Here is a 24,827-nt window from a genome sequence, read left to right as displayed (position 1 = left end):
TGTTTGAGCTTGAAAAAATGTGTAGGCATTCATCAGGGAGTCAAGAGATCAAGAAGGGGACTCGTGGTAGGGGATAGCACATGCGTACTCAAGGAAGAATGTGAAATAGAATAAAATGAACACAACTGTTATAGTTTGAATACAAGGCTCATAAAGAAAAATGGTACCTACCTTTAAGTTGTCTATTTCTATCCTTTCTCTCATCTGCAACCTCGTCATAAGATTGGAAATACATAGAGTAGTAAAAACAAAAAGATCACTGCTATGCGCTATTACGCTAAGTGCTTTCATATACATTATTGCTCCGATATTATTTATATAATATTCTTAGTGTTGATTTTTACAGGTAACAAAAATGAGTTTAAGTAATTTTCTCATATCATACAGCAAGCAAATAGAAGAATCAAAATTTGAATTCCGGTCTGTCTTCAAAGTCCTCACCCCCATCCCTCCAACCCACCATCTCATACAGTCTCTTTCTATGTAGAGATGTTGGGTAAAGGGGATTGGGCTTGTATCAGGAGGCTGGTACTACCGCTTACCACTCAGATAACCCTGAACAAGTCATTCAATCTCCTGAGTCTTGATTTTCTCATCTGTAAATTTGGGTCCTCAAATTTCCTCATGGAATTGTGAGGTTTTAATGTGATAATATGTGTGAGAGTTGTCATCTTTAGAGAGCTATATAAAATTATTATTATCGTAAGGTGCTATAGTAGCTTACCTTTGGGGCCTACTTTACATTTTCCTAAAATAGTAAATCAAGGGAATGAATCTTTAATGATGGGACTGGGGCTGACAGGGAAACATTTCTGTGAAATGGGTACCTTCCAACAACCTATAAAATTATATCAAATTGGCAGTCTTTTGTTCCAAATGTTCATAATATTTTCCTATCTTCCTGATTTATATTCATTTTTGTCGGGAAATACAGTAAGAATTTTAAAAAGAGTCTTGATTAGAAGAATGCTACAACGGCTTACCTGGAATTGTTTTAAATCTCTTTTACTATTTAAGGAAATGTGTACCGAGTAAGCTGGGAAATTTTGTTTTTCCTCAATTTAGAGAAAGGAAGCCTAAACAAAAAAGCCTTGGATGAAATTCTCTTAGTAGAAACTCTACTGAGGCCCTTATAAATCAAAATTATTATTATGTAAATACTCTGGTCGTCAATTTTGGGGAAGCAAAGCTGTTACAATGATGCTGAGATGGTTTTTTGGCTCATAGAATTATAGACTATCAAATTTGGAAGGGCCATAAATGACTGTAGAGTCTAATCTTCCTCCATTTGATGGGTAAGAAACACGAGGCCTAACATGATTTGTTGGCTATCCCTAGGTCTCACAACTTGTGAGTAGTAAAATCAGATTTAGAACCCGTGTCTTCAAACACCCAGTCCAGTGCTCTTTCTGTTTCTCTAAGCTGATGTTCATTGTTTTATGATGGAGTAAGAAGCTATAATCAGTCAGTGATCACCTGTGAGCAGTGCCCACTTTGTACATTAGCTGCAACTGTGGATCCCCTCTCTACTGAGCCAAGTCTTCCCTGGTCACCTAGAAGAGATGCAAACCACACACCCTCACTATCTGGTTAAGTATTCTCAGCATACACAAACAAATCATTGATACTAAAATGAAACCAAAAAAAATTGAGGATGCAAAGTACAATTTCTCTTTCAAGATGTGGGGACTTAATTTCCCAAATTATGAATGCGATAAATGCTGTTATGAAAGCCAAGGGCCTTAACTATCACCGTGAGCAATATATTTCCCAGTTTTAGAAACCAAGTTCACCTGGCCCTGAACTTATTGTACCCAGATGTCTTTCTAACTGGCTCTATATAATGTTCCCTCACATAATTTGGTTGAGCAAAAAGCAAAAGCCGAATAAAGTCTCAAGAAAGATTTCTTGTCTCCAGAAACTTTCAAGGACCACTCTAAACTGTGACTCTGATATTCAGTTTGACTCCCTTATTACTAAATAGATATGAACCCATCAGACTAGAGTCTGCCTCCCCTCTTCTCTCCCCAAATTATAGAACATTAGTTTACTGGACATAGTATCTAAAATATATTCTAGTTCTTTTCTCTTTCTCCCATTCATTCATTCATTTACCCATTCAGTGAATATTCAAGCTTCTACCATGTGTCAAGCACAGTTATTAGCCACAAAATTACAGTGGTGGGCAAACCAGACAAGGCTCTGGCCCTTAGGGACTTTACATTCTAGTGTATTGAATAGAAGATATATAGATAAATGAGTTATAGATAAAAAGTGCTATAAGGAAAATAAAATTGTATGATATGCCATAGACAGAGTTTGGGGAAGAGAACAGTGTAAAGGAGGACAACCAGGGAATGTCCCTCTGAGGAGATAGGATATGAGCTGAGACCTGAATAAAAAGAATAAAATTGGTGATATAAAGATCAGAGAAAGAACATTCCAGGAAGAGGAAATAGCAAAGCCAAAGTCCCAGAGGCAGAAATAAGTTTTGCGGGTTCCAGGAATATAAGGAAGTCAGGCTTGGCTGGAAGAGATGAGCTAATGGGAGCATGGCAACAAATTAGGTTGGAAGAGTCAGCAGCCAGATGATGTGGGACTTTGTAGGTAATGATGAAGAAGTGTAGGTTGAATTTTAAGTGCATTGAGAATCTATTAAAGGGAAGCAACCAGGAGAATGAAATTATCTGATATATGTTTTATGAAAACAAAAACCCTCCTGACTGGTATATGGAGCAGGTCAGGGACCATTTGAAGAAACAAAGGAAGAGATCATGACAGCTGGGGCTGGGGGAACAGGTGGCAGTGGAGGAGAAGAGGGGCACAGGAATTTGAGCTAGATTTTAGAGCTAGATTCAACAGCCGTCTTCCACAGGAGGGACAGGCCTGCTTCAGTCAGGCTGATCTACCACTGGCCATTTCTACGCTTTTTATTCGCTGTCGAGTAAGCTTTCAGAAACACCGTAAGTGTTTGCCACTGTTGTTGTTGTTTTCCTTGGTGTTTAACTTTGTGGATCAGAACTGGTTAGAAGCTAAATCACTGTTTCGCAAATATTGCTACCCACATGCCCTTAGGCTTTTTCTGAAAAAGGAATTTGTTCTCCTCAGGATCTGGGGTAGAACATGAAGCTTTCTGTGCAAGCATGAAACATACAAAGTCTTATGTTTTGTCATAAAATTTTGGGAGATATCCTTGTTTGCTTTAATGTGGAAATATTTTGATTAGAAATTTAATTGTTTTTATTTGAAGTCTTAATGTAAAGTTAACATACCAGATGGGTTTTCTGGGGATACTAAGTCCCTGGCAAATACCATAAGCCCCAAGTTGCGGGTGAATACCCAACTCTGAGAAGCACTGAGCTAAATGACACAAACATGTCAGTTATTAAATCTGTGCTATAGAAACCACCTCTTAATTATATCTCAAGTTTTGTGGTCTCCGTTAGGGACAGGTTCTCAAAGGATCAGTCAGTGCTTTCCATCAGTGAAGTCTGGTCCTGTTCTAGGCTCTCTTCTTTTTAACTTATATTTAATGACTTAAAACCATTTCTGGATGAACTGGAAGGTCCTTCTTTTGACATAGGGAAGAAATCTTTTCTTACCTGCCATTAACCAAGTATAGGAAGAAAGAAGTGGGTGTGCCCTAGGCAGACAACTGTGCCTGCTTTAGAATCGGGATCTGGACAGCAGAGTGTTCAGGTGGGTGTGCCCTGGAGCCACCCTGCTCAGGGTCCTGCCTCGACCGCTTCCTGGCTGTGTGACCTTGGGCAAGTTATGTAACTGTGCTTTGCCTCCGTTTTCTCATGTTTAAAAGGAGCAGAGTAATACTTCCCACCTCATAGGCTTATTGTGACAAGAAACTGAGTTAACACATGTAAAGTTCTTAGAAAAAAAGTAAGCACTTGATAAATGTTACCTCTTGTTAATACCATTTAAAACAAGGATTTAAGATGAACCACTCCACAAATAAAATCATTTTTTGGTGGAATGGAACTGTAGCCAACAAGGGTATGCAGACGCTCAAACAAAATGTGCATATAAGTTTTTTTCAACTAATTTATCTCCCAGCACACCTCAGAATATTGTATTACAGGAAGTCTTATAGTCTTAATGCTTTATTAAGGATCTTTATTTTTATTAACACAATGAGTATCTATCACCCTCTTCATTGAAAATACAATATAGGATTCAGTGGAACCAAATATGATAAAAACTAGTCTATCAGTCTGGCTTCTGTGGCCAGATACAATTATCCTCTGGATAATTTCTTGATTTTGCCATATATTATTCATAGTAGCACTCAACAACCAACACCATGTAGCTTTTCCCTCAAAGAAATTCTGCCAAGTATGGCATCAGACTCCTCACAGCGTTTGTAAAGGGCATTATTGAACTTAACCAAGTCAAAGATTCATCAACAGTGTCTCTCAGTTATCTGTTTTGCTCTGTGCTGCATGCCTGATTTCTGCAGTGGGGATCCCGCCTGGCATTATAATACCTGTCTTGAAGCAAAGGATAGTAATGAGAAGGGGTGACTGGGACAAAAGGGGTGAGACAGATGGAGGATAACCCACTTAGTGGAAGCCTCCAGGGGAGTTTTGTCTTTATTGATGGCGGCTCCCCATAACCATTTAGGTTTACTTACATAAACTGTGAGGCTTGATTGATAGAGCTATCCTGCTAGAAACAGAGAGAGTGGGTATGCTAATGGGGATGAATCTTAATCAAAGGAAGATATCCAAATATGTATTGGAAAACATGTTAAGCTGCTGTTTGTTGTCAGGGAAATTAATTTAATGATAGGAAAAATGAAACAGTAATGGGAATTTTAAGACAGCCTTTTATAGGTGTTTATCATTTTGTATGTACCTCATAAATTAACCAGACATAAACATACAACACTAGGCCTTATAGTTTTATGGAAGATGGTTATTGCATATCTATGACTATTGTTATTATAGATGTAAAATTCAAATAGATAGTTGTTTAATCAATGCTGTATTACATTTTAATAGAATGAATTTATCCTTGGCCTCCAGGGCTGGTTGAGACCAAAAAAAGGGTTAATGGTGGGCAATGGAAAATTTTGGAGGCATCACGTGTAGAAGCAATCGACTATTAATTGACTCCAGGCCCCTTAAACTGCAAGTTAACTACTACCACAGCACAATGTGTAACTTATTTCTGGCCCTTATCTTGTGACATTGAAACAGGGTGTATATTATGATCCAAAACAAGTAGACAAAGCCTCTTCCTCTAGGAGTTTGTTTTCACATCCAGGTGTCAATAAAGTAATAGTAGACAGAAGACAGCTGGTTCTTAATTGTCCACATGTGGTATGTGCTTTGAAAATTATCCAGGACAGCACTGCCATCCCTGAGGGACTCCTTCCACCTCCTGTGGCGTTTGCTACTGTGGGGAAGGCTACCATGTTAATGGGAATGTTTGCTTTAAGAAAATGTAAGAAAATTGTGGCACACAATTATTGCATTTCAAAGACATATTCTTATATAATATAGACATAAATTTCATAAGTTTTGGGTTGCATCATTCACTTTTTCTTCTAGTAATTTCTTTAATCTAGATAATGAAGCAAGCTATATCTGAGTAAACACATCTTAAAAATACTGCCTTCATACATTTTCTCCAGACATCCTTTTCAATCTTTAATCTATTTCTTGCCCCTTTTATTGCTTTATACCCCTCTTCAACTGTTTCTCTCCAAAAAGTGTTAATATTTTCCCTAATTGTAAAAGTAATATGTATTTGTAGAAAAGTTACAAAGTAACAAAAATATAAAGAAAAACTCACACCACAGAGGGATAATCATTATTATTATATGATACATTTCCACTAAGTTGTTTTTCTATATATAGTAGGTAGCAAAGTTGAGATCTGAATACAGTTCAGTCTGGCTGCAAAATCCATATCCTTGACCCCTCTAGCAAGGGTCACGCAGTTGGTGTAGAACAGGATCAGGATTCAAACTGACTCCAACGTCTGGCTCTTTTTGCTGTACTGCATGGGTAGCAGTATTAGTTTTAAGATTTCTAGAATCTTCTCTGTGCTTCAAATTAGTCTCTCTCTGGTTTTTCTTTTGTCCATAAAGGTAAAACTAAAGTTTTATGTCATTGCTTCCTCCCAGCAACACTTACAACCTGTTCAGGGGAGGCAATCTGTTTTGCTCAGAAAGAAGGGAGGCCTTCTGCATGGTGCACTACCAGGTGGGGGGTCAGTGAGTCCTTAATGCCTTTCATTCCGGCTGTAACACCAGACCCCCTATGGTTGCTTTAATGAACATTTTAAGTCCTTCCTGAAAGAACTTAGCTGTCCCCGTGAGTATATGTGTCTCTGAGTATAAACATCTAAATATCAACCCTCATCCTAGATCTCGTTTTAAATTAGATTGACCTTGAAGTAGAACCATGTGAGTCCTTTGTTATGCAGACTGTGTCCTACATGGAAACTCTGTCCGCTGAGCCAGTATTGCTCGATATTTTGTTTTATGTTTTTTTCCCCCTAATCTTTTTCTAAAGTCTCATTTACCAGGTTCAGACAGGGGAAGAAGGCAGAATGAAAGAGCTGAAATAAACGTGATAGCCAGAGATTTCAAAGCCAATTATGTGAGGCCTTGCTCTGCATGTAGAGCAGAACTGGTAAACCCTGATAGCTGTCCAGTACTGCCCAGATACTTTCCTGTTTCTCATTTAGTTCCTATAACACCATACAAAATGAGCAGAGAGATGTTACTATACTTCTTTAACAGATTGAGAATCTGAGATGATAGAGATGCCAAATTTCCCCTGTAACAATAGAGAGTAAGTGGCAAATCCAAAACCCAGAGTCCAGAAGCAGGGTGGCATCTTGGTTAAGAGCTGAGATTTGGGATTCATAATAACTTTGGGTTCACCACTTACTAGCTGTTTGACATTGGATGAGTTATGTAACTTCTCTGTGCTTGTTTCCCCACCTATGCCTATACCATGGGTTATTATTAGGATTCAATGAAGTAATCTATGTAAAACAATTGGAACAGAGCTTGGCACAAAATAAGCTGCATTCAGGTTAACCGTTATTACTATTATTATTATTATTAGTCTTGACTTCTAGTCCAGGACACCATGGTGATTATAGGACCAGTTGCAGTTATTGATAGCAGTGCTGGTTGGAGATGGGGCAATGAGATTAGGAAGTGAACAAAAGGGAAATATGCTTCCAGCTAGCCTAATAATACTTAGACTTATACTATATTTACACTTGCCTTAAAAGGGCAGATTTTGAGACTTTATGTTGATTTAGTGATGTTTCCTTTGTATTTCAATTTCTTTTAAAATATATAGATATATAGAGAGAGAGATCCTAATTAAGAAGACTTTATTCAAAACCAAGCCTAGGGCTTCCCTGGTGGCGCAGTGGTTGAGAGTTTGCCTGCCGATGCAGGGGACACGGGTTCGTGCCACCGTCTGGGAAGATCCCACATGCCACGGAGCGGCTGGGCCCGTGAGCCATGGCCGCTGAGCCTGCGCGTCCAGAGCCTGGGCTCCGCAACGGGAGAGGCCACAACAGTGAGAGACCCGCGTATAGAAAAAAAAAAAAAAAAAAACAAGCCTAACTATTAAAGTTATATAAAAAGAAAAGTCTGTGTTAAAGAAACTGATTTTTTTTTTTATGTATTTTTTTTGGCCGTGCCACACGGCTTGTGGGATCTTAGTTCCCCAACCAGGGATTGAACCCGTGCCCCCTGCAGTGGAAGCTCAGTCTTAACCAGTGGACCACCAGGGAAGTCCCTGATTTTTAATTTGAAAACTCTAAAATTAAAAATTCTAGAATGTTAAGTAAACACAAATATATACTTTTCCAAATACTCAGATTTACTATGCAGGCATCTTAAAACTTTTTAAGTAAATGGAGTGATTGCTTTTGCATAGCTTCATGATTTGAGCACAGAAATCAAGTATATGCAGAGCAACACCTATGATGAGACTTCCCACTTCCCAAGGGTAGTGTTAATTCCACGGCTTTACTGTACAACGCCAGTCCCCAACTTTTTTGGCACCAGGGACCAGTTTCATGGAAGACCATTTTTCCACACACATGGGGTGGGGGGATGGTTTCGGGATGATTTGAGTGCATTACATTTATTGTGCTCTTTATTATTATTACATTGTAATATATAATGAAATAATTATACAACTCACCATAATGCGGAATCAGTGGGAGCCCTGAGCTTGTTTTCCTGAAACTAGATGGTCCCATCTGGGGGTGATGGGAGACAGTGACACCCGAAGTGTGTTGCTTATGTCCAGTCTACTCCGTAAGATGCAGCTTCATTGTCACTTGCCACTCACTGATAGGGTTTTGATATGAGTCTGCAAGCAGTTAATTTATTATGGTCTCTATGTAGTCAAACCTCTCTGCTAATGATAATCTGTATTTGCAGCCACTCCCCAGCACTAGCATCACTGCCTCAGCTCCACCTCAGGTCATCAGGTATTAGATTCTCATAAGTAGCGCTCAGCCTAGATCCCTTGCATGTGCAGTTCACAGTAGGGTTCGCGTTCCTATGAGAATCTCATGCCACCGCTGATCTGACAGGAGGCAGGGCTCAGGCAGTAGTGCGAGTGATGGGGAGCGGCTGTAAATACAGATGAAGCTTTGCTCGCTCACCTCCTGCCGTGCGGCCCGGTTCCTACCCCGGGGGTTGGGGACACCTGCTGTATGCAAATCCATGTAATGCTGAGTGTAGCTCTGATGACGTTATGCTGAGTTTAAAATCATGAGGACTAAAGGGAGATAGGAGGAGTAACAAGTGAGGAGGAGCTCATAGGGAGAAGGTGGTCTCCCCAGTTAAATCAAAGTAGGATCTTCCCAAGAACCACTGTGTTCTGTAGCTGAGAGAGAAATATTTGGTTAAATTCTGCTTACAAAAATTAAATTTTATGTATCTCACTGGTGAAATAAAGAAGAGTAGAACTCCTTACTGTCCCTTGGAAAAAGAACTTAATACTTACACTCTACAGATACTAATATTTATCAGCTGAATATTACCAAGTCAAAAAATTTTAAAGCAATACCTGTATTGTATAGTACTGAAAGAGACGATGCAATTCAAAATGTGACTTCTTCATAACTCTCTCAGAAAGAAAAGGTCTACTGTCTAAAACTAGTTCCAAACTCTCACAACAAATCAGTCACCTGCGAAACCTTTGTAAACACAGAGTCCTGAGTCCTACCCCGGATTTACCGAATCTGTGTGTCCAGGGATAGAACTGGGATATTAATATTTAAAAAAAAAAAAAGAGGCCAGAAAGCTAGCTGACTGTTTTTCTGCCTTATGAATCTGTGTGTCCAGGGATAGAACTGGGATATTAATATTAAAAAAAAAAAAAAAGAGGCCAGAAAGCTAGCTGACTGTTTTTCTGCCTTATGAGGACACAGCAAAAAGACAGCTCTAGGTAAACCGGGAAGAGGTCACTTCCTAAGAATATGACCATGCTGGCACCCTGATCTCAAACTTCCAACCTGCAGAACTGTGAGAAAAAAAAAATGTCGGTTGAGGCATCCAGTCTATAGTAGTTTGTTCTAGCAACCCAAAATGACTCAGACATTCACAATGAAATATAGACAAGCATTCTATATGCAAATTGGAGGCAAAATATCCTTATAGGATCTATATTTTGAAATTCTGTCAGTAACTGGATTTTTTTAAATGCATGTAGCATTGCAAAAATTAAATGTTTCCATAATTTAAAAAATAAAAAGTAAAATAAAAATAGAACAAAAGCCCTCACAGATGATTCTGATGCAGGCAAGTTTGAGAACCACTGATTTAAATTCATTATGTCTTTGACTTCAGAAAAATTGTATTACCAAAAAAAATGGAGCACATTAGAAGAAAACATGGTCAGACGTTTCTCCCATAGGATGAGTTTTTATAAAAACATTGGGTGACACTAAATCACTGACAATACTAGTGATAATATGCCCAAGAAAGGGCATTGCCCCTGAGCAAGAGTTAACCAATCACAGAATTTGTTCAATGATGCTTAGATTTTACAATTAAAATTTTAGAATTTTTATTTAAATACACCTATAGCAGATATGCATTTTACTTTACAAACACATGTTTTTTAAATGGCACATGACTTTATTTTCTTTAAATCAAATTACACCTGATAGTAGGGCCCTATCTTGCCTACTTCTCCTCTTAAAGTTCTTCCTTGGACAACGATCCTTTAGGAGCTCAGACTTTTGAAGAACAAAAACTTGGAAGAGCATTTCTTTGGGAAAATTCTGCTTTCCCTCCTGTATCACAAGTCTCCAGTGAGCCAAGGGAATATAGTCAAATATAAGTTCATTGCACTGACAGAATAGCTGCTTCAAACTTGGGGAAGAAAAAACATAGTAAGTTCCAAACACAAATTAATATTTCAATAAGTTATCCTACCCCTCTCCTTTATTATTTACATTGCTTTAGAAAAAACAGGTTATGTTAGTCAAATTCAGATATGCCACTACCCCCTTTTATTATGAAACAAATGTTATACGTCATAAATGTTAAATATTATAAAGGAATCTTTGGTACTTCTAGGTCCCTTAAGTACATAGCTACCATCTTACAGCAGACCAGACAATGTCCTTATGGCTAAATGCATATCTGAGTCAGGAGTAGCTGTTGATCATCTCATGGACCTATCACAGATGCCAATGGCAAGAAATTAGAGGCTGTGGGGAGGTGAATTGAGATTTCTAATCCAATTTCCGTACCCCCATTACGCTGCCACCTAAATACCTTGAGTCTCTTGTGTGTAACTACAAGCTTCTTATAGGAACCCATTGATCTAGATGCTTCAGTAAACACAAGAGATTCAACAATGCAGACAACTACCACATACACTGTTGGCAATTCTTATTTTGCTTTACATTTTCCCACTTAGTATCCTTCAGTGAAACATTGCATAGTGAACACTGGAGTCAGAGAGACCTGCCTTCAAATCACGTTTTGACCACTCCCTCATTGGTACCACCTTATCCTCTCTGAGCTTCAGTTTCCTTATCCAAAAACTATAGGTAATATCCACTGTGAAAGTCTGTTGCTATGAGGATTAAAGGTGGTGATGTATGTGACCAAACAGTGACTGAGAAATAGGGATTCTCTGCTATTCATAATAAACTTATATTCAACCATTTTCCTTCCCTACCCCGCTATCCCCAAAATTCAATTCCAAAGCTCAAAATTCAATTCCAAAGCTCAGGAAAGTCATGTAGATTTATCAAAATATTTCATATGAAGACAAAAGAGAAGATTATGGAATGACTTTTAAGCTCTATATTCTGCATTCCACCTTGCTGGCACTGAGGTGTCCTGAACTAAACTGAAAACCTATGAAGTCCACTGGCTCTTTGATGCTCTGACCATTACTTATCACTGTCTCTTTCTTTATTATGACCCTCGTGTAGTTTTGCTGCATGATATCCATCTTAGTTGTGATCGGAATGTATCATTCTAAATTTTCTCCCTTCTGCTGAATCTCTTCCAGATTGGTTAGATATGGTAGATGGAAGCCTCCACTCTATTGATAATCTTAAAAAGAAAAAGAAAAATCTCCTCCATCCGGTTTCACTGCTGTATCTTCATTTCAGTAGTTCATTTAAAAGCCGCTTTTGCTTCCATTGGATGTACTGGTCTAGTTGGGATTTCCCAAAAGAAGCAGTCTTGTCTAGATCCTCCTTATTGACCAGGAGTCCTCTTTGCAGATGGACTTCAGTGCCAATTATCTCATCCCTCTGGGTGTTTTGTGCTCTTACTCAGCCTGCTGGAAATACCTTGGACAACAGCATACAAGGAGAGATCTCTTATTTAAAATTCCTCAGAGCATGAACAAGAGGTCCGTCGGTATGATTATCCCACAAATGTGTTTGGCAGGGAGGGTGGGGAGGTTTGGGAAATGATGAGAATAGTCTGGTGACTGTGGGGAATACAGTTAATATTGGCTGAGTTCTGCCAATGTCAAGCATTCTGATAAGTCATTTGGATACTTTTTTCTCTGTTTATTTTCACAATAGTCCTGTCATGTACTATCTATCACAATTGTGCAGAACTGAAAATCAGAAAGATGAGGTAACTTGACTAAATCTGCACAGCTGATAGGTAGGAGAGTTGGGACTCAAACTTGGTTTGTTTCACTAAAATGTGTTACCACCTAGAATATTAAATATTCATAAAATTCTTCAAATATACCTAATCCCAAGATTTGAGGGAGTTTATTTTGCTATTAAAATAGAAACTCTGCTATAAATGGGTTCATATGATGTGCATTGCCATATTTTCAGACATATCTTCCACTTTTCCCCTTCGTGCCCCCATGCTCCAACCAGCTTAACCAGATAACTAGCTTTACCAGCCTCCCTGACTACTCTTGCAACACTCGACCAAACATATGCTTCCCTTAGCCATCGCCATCCTTATTTTCACATGTCCAAATACTATCCATTTTTCTCGTCCCAGCTCCAATGATGCCTCCTCATAAGATTGTTCCTACTTCTTTCTGCAGGATACCATTTCCTCTTCATTTGAATTCCCAAGACAGTCTATCCTTCCCCGCCATCACACATAGCTGGTTTTAGCCTTATTTGATTAAACACACACACGCACACGCACACGCATACGCACATCATCTCTCTAAGACAAAGTGATGCTTGAGAGAAGAATCTATGTTGGATCGGATTTTTATCTTCCACATCATCTAGATTCATACATAAAAATAGAACACAAATATAGTTATTTATTGAGCTCCTACCATATGGCAGTGATTATTTAAGGTTTTGTATATTGCATCTCATTTAATCTCCTAACAATCCTATAAGGTAGGGCTTAAGGTAAAGCATTTTCTAGATAAGGCAGCCAAGATTCAATTTAAGTAATTTCCCCAGAGTCACACAGCTAAGAAAGTGGAAGAACAGAATTCAAACCCAGATTTTGTAGTCTGAAAGCTCATGTTCTTTCCACCATGTCCATAGCCTCCCTGTATGGTTTCTAAGTGTGTAAGTATATGTTAAATGAATGAGTAGATGCATTAGTAAAAAGACTACAGTTGCTGTAAATGTGTTTTAATTGTCATCATTTCTATAAAAGGATCCTAGTTAACACATAATTTCCCTGAAGTAGACTAAACCTTAACTGTAATCTTCTTTTTTTTTAAGTGTTTTTATTTTTTATTTTTTCAAATGACCAGAAATTGAGTTTATTCAGGAATAGTGGAGGAACTGCAATTAAGAAACACATGCTGTGAACCAGCTCCAGTGAGTCCCTTGAGGATTAGGGATGGGCTGTATTTATGGACAAGGAGTGCAAAGCAGGGGGAGGTCCAGCCAGAGTCCCAGCAGCAAGTTCATTGGCTTGAGGATGGGGATGGATTCTCGGTGTAATCGTCTTAATATTGAATATATTTGTATAACTCAAGACATATGAGATTCTGACAAATTTAAATAACAAATATGGTGATATCCATTAAGCCATGCTGTTAGTCATAACCAGTTTTCATAATGCTACATTACCACTCTTATAATAACTTGTTAGTACCTATACATCATACAGAAATAAAAGTTACTCATTATTAAATAAAAATTAGCCCTATAATGGGAAAATGTATATTTTCCATTTCTGTTGTTTGAGAATATGTATATCTTTGGGGCTGAATTGAACAAGACCCAATACAAATCTCTAATAGTCCTCTGGAATAAAAGAAAAATTTTTTAATAATTTTAAAATATGGGAAAATAAGAAAATCAACATTGCCTATAATTCCACCACTCAGAGAAAGCACTGTTAACATTTCAGTGACTTTTCCAAACTTACATATAGGCATAGAGATATACCTCTCACAGAATTGGCCTCATACTACATATGCAGATTTATGGCTTTTTATCTCTCAGCTTATACGATAAACACTTTTTAATATCATTTAAAAGTTATTTAGAAAACATGCAATATTGAGAGAAAATAAAAATTTTATGTAGATGTATTTCCCAGACATGATATTCAGTAAATTCCCTGACATATGCTTCCAGACTCTTTTTTTCTCAGTATCTATTATATAAAATTGAGATCATACTTTATGTTTTTTATTATTTACAAAAATTGGATTAAACTGCATATATACTATTTTAACCTGCATTCTTCATTTAATAATATGTTGTGAATATCTTTTCATGTCACCAAATCTGTTTCCATGGCAATGTTTTTAATACTTACATGTCCGTTCAATACTGATGACCATACATGTTTTTTCCAGTGTTTTGCTTTTACGACTTTGCAACCATGACATTCTGTGTATACCTATTGTACTCAATTTTGTAGGACACATTCCTGGAAGTGGGATATCTGGGTCATAAGTTCAGCAGTTTATACCACTGCCACTGATGTATAAAGAAGGTCTTTGCAGCTATTAGAGAAAAGGTAGATGGTGCTATGTGTACTGACTTGGAAGGATGTCTAATATACAATTTAAAATTTTTAAATAAAAACAGCTGCATAATAATATATATATTATGATCTAGATCAAATTTTTATTTAAATATTATCTGTCTCCAGCTTATGTGTAGATTTGAGTATAGATATGAATTCGGGCATAGGTATAGAGATATAGCATTGAATACTGGGAATACAAAAATAAATTAAGAACATTTGCTGACTTAAAAGAATGCACCAAACCAAAGTGGGACTCAGAGTAAACAATTAAATTATGCCACAGTGTGAATGTATATGCTGGAAGGCGGAATACTGGCGACACAGTGGAGAGCTTGCAAGGCAAAGGGCCATCTGGCTGCCAGATAAAATAATGATGCCCATTTAAATTTGAATTTAAACACTGGATTTCAACTATGATAAACAATGAGCAGTTTTCAGTATAAATATGTCCTATGCAATATTAGCACATTTATATTAAAAATGATTCATTGTTTACCTGAGATTCACATTTAACTGAGCATCCTGTATTTTTATGTGCTAACTCTGGCAATCTTAAGCATGGCCAGAAACATGGTTTTGTCATCATAAGAGGAAATCAACTCTTAAGAATGAATTCACATCCACAAAAGGGACTAAAGATGGATGTATAAACTGGGTACCCGACTGCCAGATTTCTTGTTTAAATGTCTGTGGCAGGGCTTCCCTGGTGGTGCAGTGGTTGAGAGTCCGCCTGCCAATGCAGGGGACACGGGTTCGTGCCCTGGTCCAGGAAGATCCCACATGCTGCGGAGCGGCTGGGCCCGTGAGCCATGGCCGCTGAACCTGCGCATCCGGAGCCTGTGCTCTGCAACGGGAGAGGCCACAACAGTGAGAAGCCCACGTACTGCTAAAAAAAAAAAAAAAAAAAAGTCTGTGGCAATCATGACATTTACTAAGTGCCAGTTAGGCGCTGTGCTAAGTGCTATTCAAGCATCATTCCGTCTAATACTCATCAGGCCTTAAGAGGTAGGCACTATTCCTGATCACAAGAGAAGAAACTGAGGCACAGAGCTAAACAAATTGCCCAAGATCACATGGTTTCTAAGTAATGAGGCTGGAACTTGAATCTAGACAGTCAGACTCACAGCTTGCTCTCTTTGTTCTATTCTCTACTGCCTTTAAAATAGGAGCTATAATTGCCAGGATGACCGAGAAATATAATTAGACCCTTGAGGGAAAGTATATGCTAGACAGAATTTTTTAAAATAAAACATAATGGTTACATACCCAGGCTTTGCAGCTAGGCGACCTGGATTCAAAGCCCATCCCTACCACTAACAGGTCAGCTCTGTGAGGAGAGGCAAGGTACTGCTAAGTCGTGCAGATAATAGTATTATATATGCTTTAGAATTAATGGGTAAATTACATAATATATGATATATAAAGCATATGTAGCACAATGCCTGCCTCACAGTAAGTTCCCGAGGTATTTGTAAGTAGATGTTTATGATGTTGTTGTTGTTATTATTATTTAAAATACTCAGAGTACAAAACCAAGTGGCAATCATAAAGAATACACTATATAGGAGTTTTGAAGAGAGAAAAATCTGCAATCCGCCTCCATAAACTTCAGAGACTTTATGGAGAAAGTAGAATTGAGACCCTGCTAGAAACCAGGAACAAGTTATACATACATTCACAGGAACTTCCTAAAATATATGGTTGGAAGAAAGGACCAATCAATGTAAATTTTAGTTGCATGTGAACCATCAACTCAAGATAACTTATGACCTCAGGCTATCTCTTTATCCGATTTTAGAAGTGCAGTCCTCTGGAAAGAGGGCAAGGTAGTGTGACAGCAATCTTTTGTTCTTATGGATGTCTTATCCTTCCTTCCTGGCTACCAGACAGTGTTCATAACCTGCCGGCAATAACAGACCCAAAAGAGTAAATGGCAACAGCTGCATGAAATAGAGGAAAATGTACCATTTCCTAAAGGACGGAAAAGAAACCCATTTAAGGGATTTGGTTAAAGCCAGTTCATCCTTCCTGTTGATTAGTAGAGCATATATTTGAACATTATCTTTCCTCCAAGGGAGCTGCTCTTATACTCCACTTGAGCTTTCATTCAGTTAAAGGCATAAGGGGTTTTCTCCCCTAGAGTCAGTATTAATAATGTAAACTCGACATACAGAAGTATATAGTTGAATTAACATATTGCATTCTGTTTTAGAAGATATGATTTAGCTAAACATATTCAGAAATTCGTACGTAGGTGTGAATTTTAAAATTCAAGACCTAATCTGATTTAGAAACCTTTAGTTGCAGCGTTACAGATAGAAATCATCTTGGAGCCTCTGAGGAAAGAAAATTATTGTTGTAGAGGTAGAGTTTTCATTTTGCAATATTATGTTTTAATACCATGATAAACAGAGAGAAACCCTAGTGAGATATTAAGCTTTGGACCTTATTGGAGGCGGGGGGGATTGTGATGTTCCCCATATTTTTCTATTGTTCAAACTCTTTTGTTGTTTCCAAATTTTTCTCCCAAAGGAATGGTTTTGCTTTCTTTATACCATCTTTGAACAGACCTGGCTGAGAATATGAAGATGTGGGTAGTTACTCCACAGGCCAAACCTTAGAATACCTGTGGGATGCCCAGCTTACCTCAAATGGTTGTGCCCCGCCTACAGCTCTGCCAAAAGGGCAAACCCAAAAGGATCGGGTGGCTCACCCCCCAGCCAGACCCGAAAGGACTGAGTGTGTACTTGACCCAAAGGAGGCCAATTTAGAAGCTAGCCAGTGACCAATAATGTGCTTTACTCAAAAAAGTGAACTAGGTCTGTCAAATTCTCTCTTAAGAATTTTTCATTAAAAAGTAGGCCAAGTGAGCAACTATAAGTGAAAGGAGAAGCTAATAGTTAGTGATGTAAAGGAGGCCAGAGGGTCCGTCATGAGTCATGTGCAAGTTGATGTTATTAGGAGGCATAAGCTAAGAGCAAGCAGAAACTGTGAGGTAGAGAGTATCTGATTTCTAAACTGTCAGTTAACAAAAGTGGTGAGTAGAGAGAGAAGAAAGAAATAGCACAGAGAGGAAAGGTGTCCTCTTGAAGGGAAAGCTCTGGAATAAAGATCCAGCTCATCGGATCTCACCCTTCCTCATCTCCGCCAGTTCAGCTTTTTCTGAGTTCCCATGTGCATATGTCCTACTACTTGAAGTAGCTCAAATAAGTCACTGTTCCTTGCAATCAAATTTCCTTGCCAAAAAAAAGTTTGCTCAATGACAGAGGGAACATTTTATCTTATTCACTAATCTATATATATCTAGTACCTCTCTCTGGGCCTGGTACAGAGGAGGCCTTTGGTAAATATTTATGAAATGAATGAATGAATATGCAAATGAACAGTCAAAATGATTAAACTCATTTAATTGCATTCAGTGCCCACTAATCTCCATGGCTTCCCGTCGCCTTTGAATATTATAGTTGTACGCAAGACCTGCCCATCTTCTCGAGTCTGTCTCCTACTCAAGCCTTTAAAAAACTCCCTAAATGGGGCTTGTTTTCAGATTCCCCTTTAACTTTGCATGTGCTGTGTATTACCACTTCCTAGAAAGCCCTCTTTCATCCTATCCTCACCCTGCACCTGAATCCTACTTTCCCCTGTGGTTTCTTTCACATCTTAGTTCAAATCTCTTTCCCAAGTGGTAAGAGAATTAGGTGTTCTCACTTCCCACTCCCTGACAACCCCATATATAATTTTGTACTCCAATAAAATATTTTCCTGTATCGTTAAAATTTTTCATGAATATTAACTTTAATAACTAAACATGGGTATATATCTTAGATTCTATACCTTTATCTCTTTGTTGGACATTTTGATTGTTTCCTTTTGTTCTGTTTTGCTCTTATAACAGACCACAAAGACTTTCTGTGGAAGCCTTTATTCACTTTTTTTTTTTCTTTTCTTAAGATTGCACACAGGAGGTAGAATTGCTGAAACAAAGGGCAGGATTATTTCTAAAACTCCTGAAATATATTGCCAAATTGCTTTCTTGAGATGTTTTAAGGGGGGTTTACACTTCATAGCACCAGCAATATGAGTGTCTATCTTACCATACCACAACTAAATAATGATTTATCGATTTGAAAATCCTTTGTTATTTTTAAACAGGCAAAGGGCGAGTATCATTTAATTTGTATTATTTTTATTCCTGCTGAGGTTAAACATTTATATGTGTGTGTCTGTTTGTCATTTTTATTTCCTCTTTTGTGATTGGGCACTAGCAGCCTCTATTTTCTATTGAAAGTTTGTGTTTTTTCTTATTGAGTTGTAGGAACATCTTTAAAATATTGATAAATATATTTGAGTAGATGTTTCCCCAGCTTGTTTCTTGTTCATAAGGTTTTTTTACTTCCGTAGTTTTACATTTTATGTAGTCAGATCTCTCATCTTTTATGTGATTTCTTCTGTTTATCCTATGCTTAATATTTTCTTTTCCATAAAGATGCTATGTAACTATTAACCTGATTTTTTTCTGTAGATTTATATTTTATCCCATGAGGTCAGTTAAAAAAATTTTTTTTAATCTTTAAAAGTAGGTTTACAAAGAATAAAAGAGTTTAAACACTACAACAGGACATATTCAACGTTCCTCCAACAATTCAAATCCATGTCTCAAAGGCCTTGGTCTGGCCGTACTGATCTGGTGTCTTAGATTATATTTGTTTCAACATCTTTCAGAATGCCACAAAAATACTATTGGAGCTGGACACATTCACCCAATACCACAGTACTGTGATTCCTACACTCTTTGGAAATATGCCTGTTAATAGTCATCATTGTCAAGGTCATCGACTTTCAACATCTTATTCCAATAAAACACTCATGAACCATTTATAACCCACTGTCATAAAAGGGGCCAATTTTGCTGAAACCCAAACATTCTTTTGAGGAAATAAAACACTTAATAATGCAAAACTTTTAAAATGACTTTAAATGGTCTGCCATTTCTCTCCTCAATAAGCAAACATAGTAAAATATAACTGAGAGTGATGTTTATAGAGAGAAAGTGGGGAATCCATCCTAATTTCTGTTTTTAAAAAGTAAATATTTATAGATTATGGTACATGACTATTACTAATAACAAATTACTTATGGCCCAACAGTTTGCTATGACACCACAGCTGTGAGCCACACAGGAAAGCAAATCATTATGAAGGTGCAGGCATAAATTTGGGATTAGGGTTGGGGATGATGTCTTGTTAAAGGCAAAGAAAATAATTGAGGAGCTCAGAGAAAGTGAGCATCACCCTCACGTGGCTCTGATACAGGATCAATTGCCTTTAGAATCAGGAGCAAAAGTGAGCCTTTAGAAGGCACCATTAGCCAGTGCCTTTTGTGATACTGAAAACCACTGATTGTTACTTCCCTCCACGTTATAATAAAGTGAGAGCAGCATTCTCAGAGGCTTCGCTTCTCTGCAGTGTGAGTGCCTGAGGGTAATAATCGAGATAACATGGCTGCTGTTTGATGAGGTCGCGGTGAGTGCCATGCACTGAGCTCGGTGCTTTAAGTGCATTCTTCCTCTATTTCTCACAGCTACCCTCAGGCTGGTATTGCTGTGCCCACTTTACAGATGAGGATGCTGAGGCTGAGAGAAGTGAAGAAACAGCAGTTCAACACAGGGTAGAATTTGGAGAACCAGAATCCAAACCTAGCTCTGTTTCTTTGCACTCACCACACTGCTTCATAATAATTTACTTCTGTGTAGAAATTTACAATTCACAGCTTTGCTGGTCTACAAAGGTTTTTTAGTATCATTAAAATGAGGAAGCTAAGTTTTGTAAAAGTTACATGAGTGTGGTACCAATAGGCGTCTACTCCAAGGGCCCCAGTGGTAAAAGTCTTTGGGGGCCCAATCTGATGATGCTAGAATTAAGGGGATGAATGGGCTCATCTAGACCAATCTGTTCTCCAGATCTCTCTATATCAGACTTTAAGTTCCTGATAGTACCTTCGCCAAATGGCTAACACTTTTCTGCTTCAAGTGTAAGAGAAATCAGCCTCTTCCTTAATCCTTATCATTATAATGTCAAATTCACGTGTTGAGCCACATAGTTCACTCCTTGATCCGATATTCTCTTTTATCCCCTAATTACTTTTAGGCTTCCCAAAATTCTGTGCTTAAGACCTATTAGCCCAGGCCTGAAATTCAATCCTCTTATGCTTCCTTCTCCAAATCCTTTGCTCAAAAAGCAATGTATTATTTATAAAGAAGAGTCTGAGGCACGCTCTTAAGGTTTAAACATCTTTTTCTCCAAATTACATCAGGCAGTATTCTAGATGCTTAGGCATCCAAGCCCTCGGCCAACCAACTGCCACCATTAAGGCAGTTTGGGTCTATGTCCTGCTAAGGTAGTGCATGGGGCTGGATGCTCCCTGCCCATTTAGGGCAGCCAAGGAAGGTCACAGCAGGATGAGGGTTGGAGAAACTGAATGGAATACAGATTTATCCATCTCAGTCTATATGACAGAGAGATTTATGGTCAAAGGCATACAAATACATAACCCAAATCCTTCCTACTGCAATTTTAGGCTCTTCCTTTTAGTTCTAGGTCAGGAAGAGAGAACTAAAAGTACTGATCATGTTTTTTTTATTACAGCTCTAGTCCTTTTCTATGACAGTGCTTCATTCATACCTTCTTATGCTCATGGAAGCTATGGGGAAACAAAGATAAATGAGATTTGGTCCTGATCCTCTATGAGCTAATAGTCTAGAGAAGGAAATAGCCCAGTGCACCAAATATGACAGTAGAATGAGGTGAGAACCCTGCCTGAGATGGCCTGAGGACTTTGAGAGCAGTACCTTTAATGGAGACATGGAAGACTCAGTAAAGTGAGTCACTCTTCCTGTACCTTCCTTTGACCTCCTATCTTCAGGTGTCATACAGATGAGTATTTACAATCACCATCACTGTCATCATCATCACTGTATTTAACTCGTCTCTGGTACAGGGCTGGGAGTTAGGGTGTGGCAAGTGAAACACACAGGTCAAGTGCAACATTTAAGAGGGGTACCAGAAAACTCAGTAATTTAGATAATAATATTTTAATACAGTATTTTAGAAAATAAAAGTAATGCAAAGTGAACAAAATTTTAAAGACAGGATCAGCATGGTATTGGTCTCAGGTTCAACCATTTGTCTTTTATTTTTGAGTGGCATAGTCTAATTGAGGTGATCTGAAAAGGACAATGAAAACAAAGTACCTGTTTCATTTTCACTCTTTTGATTGCAAACAAAAGATCTGACCTAAGCTCCAGTAAGGAAATACGGTAGGATGTGATAGTTGATTTTCATTATACAACTGATGTCATATGCGAACCAGCAGAGAAGTTCAGTAGCATGAGCCTTAATAGCCCCCTTAAAAAATGAACCCAGACCGTTATTTTGGATTCAAGAAACTGCTAGATACTTTTCACAACAAAACTTGGTGCTCTATAATTAATGGACACAGCTACAGCTACCCTATACCTGTCTGCATCTTTCCCTTCTGCTACCAGTTTACAATTATTTCCTGCTCCTTTATTCACTTTCCATAGGAGTATCTAATTGGCGTTGACTTTTTTGAGCACTACCATACAAGCCATGGTTGCAGAGTCAGGGGTCCAGTCCTGGTCCAAGCAGCTTTGGCTAGGGAGGGAACTGAGTTGGGTTGGAGTCAAGTGGAGCAAATGGGAAGGAGCAGTTGCAGGCAAGGTAATTTTCCTTAGAATAGGGTTAGGTGAAGCACCTGCCTCTAATACACCAGCATTGTGGACTAGCAATTGAAACTGCACCCAGAAAGCAGAACAAATAGCAAGTGCTAATGGTGTTCCGAGAAAAGAAAGATCACCAAGGGCCAGGGTGTGCTAATTATATGCTATAAGAGCCTGCAATTATAAACCCATAGATATGCAAATAAATGCTGATGGCTCAGCACGGGAGACTACAAAGCCATTTATCCATGGCCCCTGATAAGTGGACAGCAAGATAAATGATTTGTTTATAAATTCACTTAGAGATTACACTAATATCTCTAACTACCTTTCCCCCCTTCTGGGGGGCATCCACAAAATGAAGAGAGCCAATAGGTACCTTGGATTGGATTTCCATATTCATTACCTTCTGACCTAGGCTACTCTGGAGGTTTGCAGTGGGATAAACAGGCCCTTTCAATTGTGTCTGGCTTTCCCTGTGGCACTTCTTTACTGCATACATTGGAAGTGATGGTGACATCTGTTCTTGCCACCCAGATCCCCGTGACAGCTCATAAGTTGGCGTTTCTTGTCTGTCTGGCAGAGAGGTCACAGAGAATATAACTGCAGGGAAATACTAAGGATGCTGTCTGCTGGCATTAGGCTTTATGGAACTCAAGGCTGAGAAGCCTTTGAGGGGCCCCGAGCTTGTGGGGTGACTCTCACAGGAAGTAAGAGCAGGCATTGCTGTGGCCAGACTTGCACATACATGAAGCCCATCCCTCTGAGAGTTGATAAACTGTGCACACCAAGTATTTAAAGCTGTCAGTTCCTAGTATTGAAATAAAGAAGTAATTTGAGAGCATTAAAAAAATTTTAAAAAAGAAAAATACCTGTCAGTTCCTGACAATTTGGGAGTTTCTGTCCTTCCGTCATCTAACCTGTAGTTAATGATGGTCTAAAAATTTTAAACCTATTTAGGCGATTCAGAATAACTTAGGGCTTCTTGAAAATGCCAGGAGTCTTTCTTCATTTCTCTCAGTGGAGAATGTTTATTTAAAAATCTATATCTATACCTATAGATATACATCTCCATCCATTTATTCCAAGAGACATTTCTAAAGTACCTACTATGTGCCATTTCCTATGTTCAGACAGTAGTAGTAGTTACTGGATATTTTACTGTGGCTGGTATAGTACGTAACACATAATAGAATTCTAGGACTGTAATAAAGCTAGCAGACAGAAAGCTTCAAATGTGAACCCCATTTTTATGTCACGTAAAAGGAGATTCTCGCTGATATTTTTAATTTAGTTGTTTGGTTGCATGAGGACTTTGTCAGTGTTTCAAGAAGTCTTTGTCAAGCCTGTCAAGTGTTTTGTCATGTTTTGGTGTTTTTTCATCTACCCATCTTCTGAGATATCAAGTGTTCTCACAATCAAGAAAAGAAACTGGATTTGATATGTCTACTCTTTAGCCAGTGACTGTACAAAATAACATGCAAAAAAACAGAAAAGGAATCAAAGCTGAGTGATAGTAAAAATAAGCCTGCAATATGAGTAGCTGTATCTCTTTTGATTGACTTTGATAAAACTTTGAATCAAGAGTAATTAAGCTTAGGCAAAGAATCAATCCACTATGAAACAATCTGGAAGTGACTTTCTAAAATCCAAGATATTTAAGCCTGCCCCAAACACCAAATCTTCTAAATATGTGAGTTGTGAAATAATATTATGGTCATAAAATGGTTCCAAAAAATATAGGTAAAAGGCTCACAAGTTCAGCACTGAATAGTGTGCTGGACCTCATTTTTTTTTTTTTTTTTTTTTGTCTTGAATTTATTGTAGAGTTCAGAGACTAAAATGTTTTCCCTAATTTAGATGAGTACAATACAGGTAGGATTTTTTTTTCTTAAGGTATGTATGTGTTAGCCAGCTTTGATTCTGATAATTTGTCTCAAAATATAGTGCTACCAACGTAAGAAGACTAGAAGAAAATTGGTAACATCATTTTCTTGGTCTGTGGAGACAACATCAGACTGAGAAAATTGAATAAGCTCTTTAGGCAGAAAGTGCAACGTTACTGAAATGACATCACCATGACAATGTTCTATGGCCTCAAGGAAGTCATTGATTCCTTTATTCTTAGGCCCTGGGCTGGCAGTTTAGATCAGCTACCATTTTTTTTTTAACATCTTTATTGGAATATAATTGCTTTACAGTGGTGTGTTAATTTCTGCTTTATAACAAAGCACATCAGCTATACGTATACATATATCCCCATATCTCCTCCCTCTTGTGTCTCCCTCCCACCCTCCCTATCCCACCCCTCTAGGGGGTCACAAAGCACTGAGCTGATCTCCCTGTGCTATGCGGCTGCTTCCCACTAGCTATCTACCTTACGTTTGGTAGTGTATATATGTCCATGCCACTCTCTCACTTCATCCCAGCTTAACCGTCCCCCTCCCCATGTCCTCAAGTCCAGTCTCTACTTCTGCATCTTTATTCCTGTCCTACCCCTAGGTTCTTCAGAATCATTTTATTTTTTTTAGATTCCACATATATGTGTTAGCATACGGTATTTGTTTTTCTCTTTCTGACTTACTTCACTCTGTATGACAGACTCTAGGTCCATCCACC

General features: G+C 38.2%; 1 protein-coding gene and 1 long non-coding RNA gene across 25 annotated transcripts in view; one reads left to right on the top strand and one right to left on the bottom strand.

Annotated features, from left to right (window-relative positions):
* The window catches only part of DLG2 (discs large MAGUK scaffold protein 2), a 2,044,900-nt gene that overhangs the window by 1,527,601 nt on the left and 492,472 nt on the right, over window positions 1-24,827 (top strand). The window lies entirely within an intron of this gene.
* The window catches only part of LOC125965184 (uncharacterized), a 1,042,439-nt gene that overhangs the window by 762,426 nt on the left and 255,186 nt on the right, over window positions 1-24,827 (bottom strand). The window lies entirely within an intron of this gene.

The sequence above is a fragment of the Orcinus orca genome, chromosome 8, assembly GCF_937001465.1.
Source record: "Orcinus orca chromosome 8, mOrcOrc1.1, whole genome shotgun sequence".
In the NCBI taxonomy this organism is placed as follows: domain Eukaryota; kingdom Metazoa; phylum Chordata; class Mammalia; order Artiodactyla; family Delphinidae; genus Orcinus; species Orcinus orca.
This window is presented reverse-complemented; position numbering and strand designations above follow the sequence as displayed.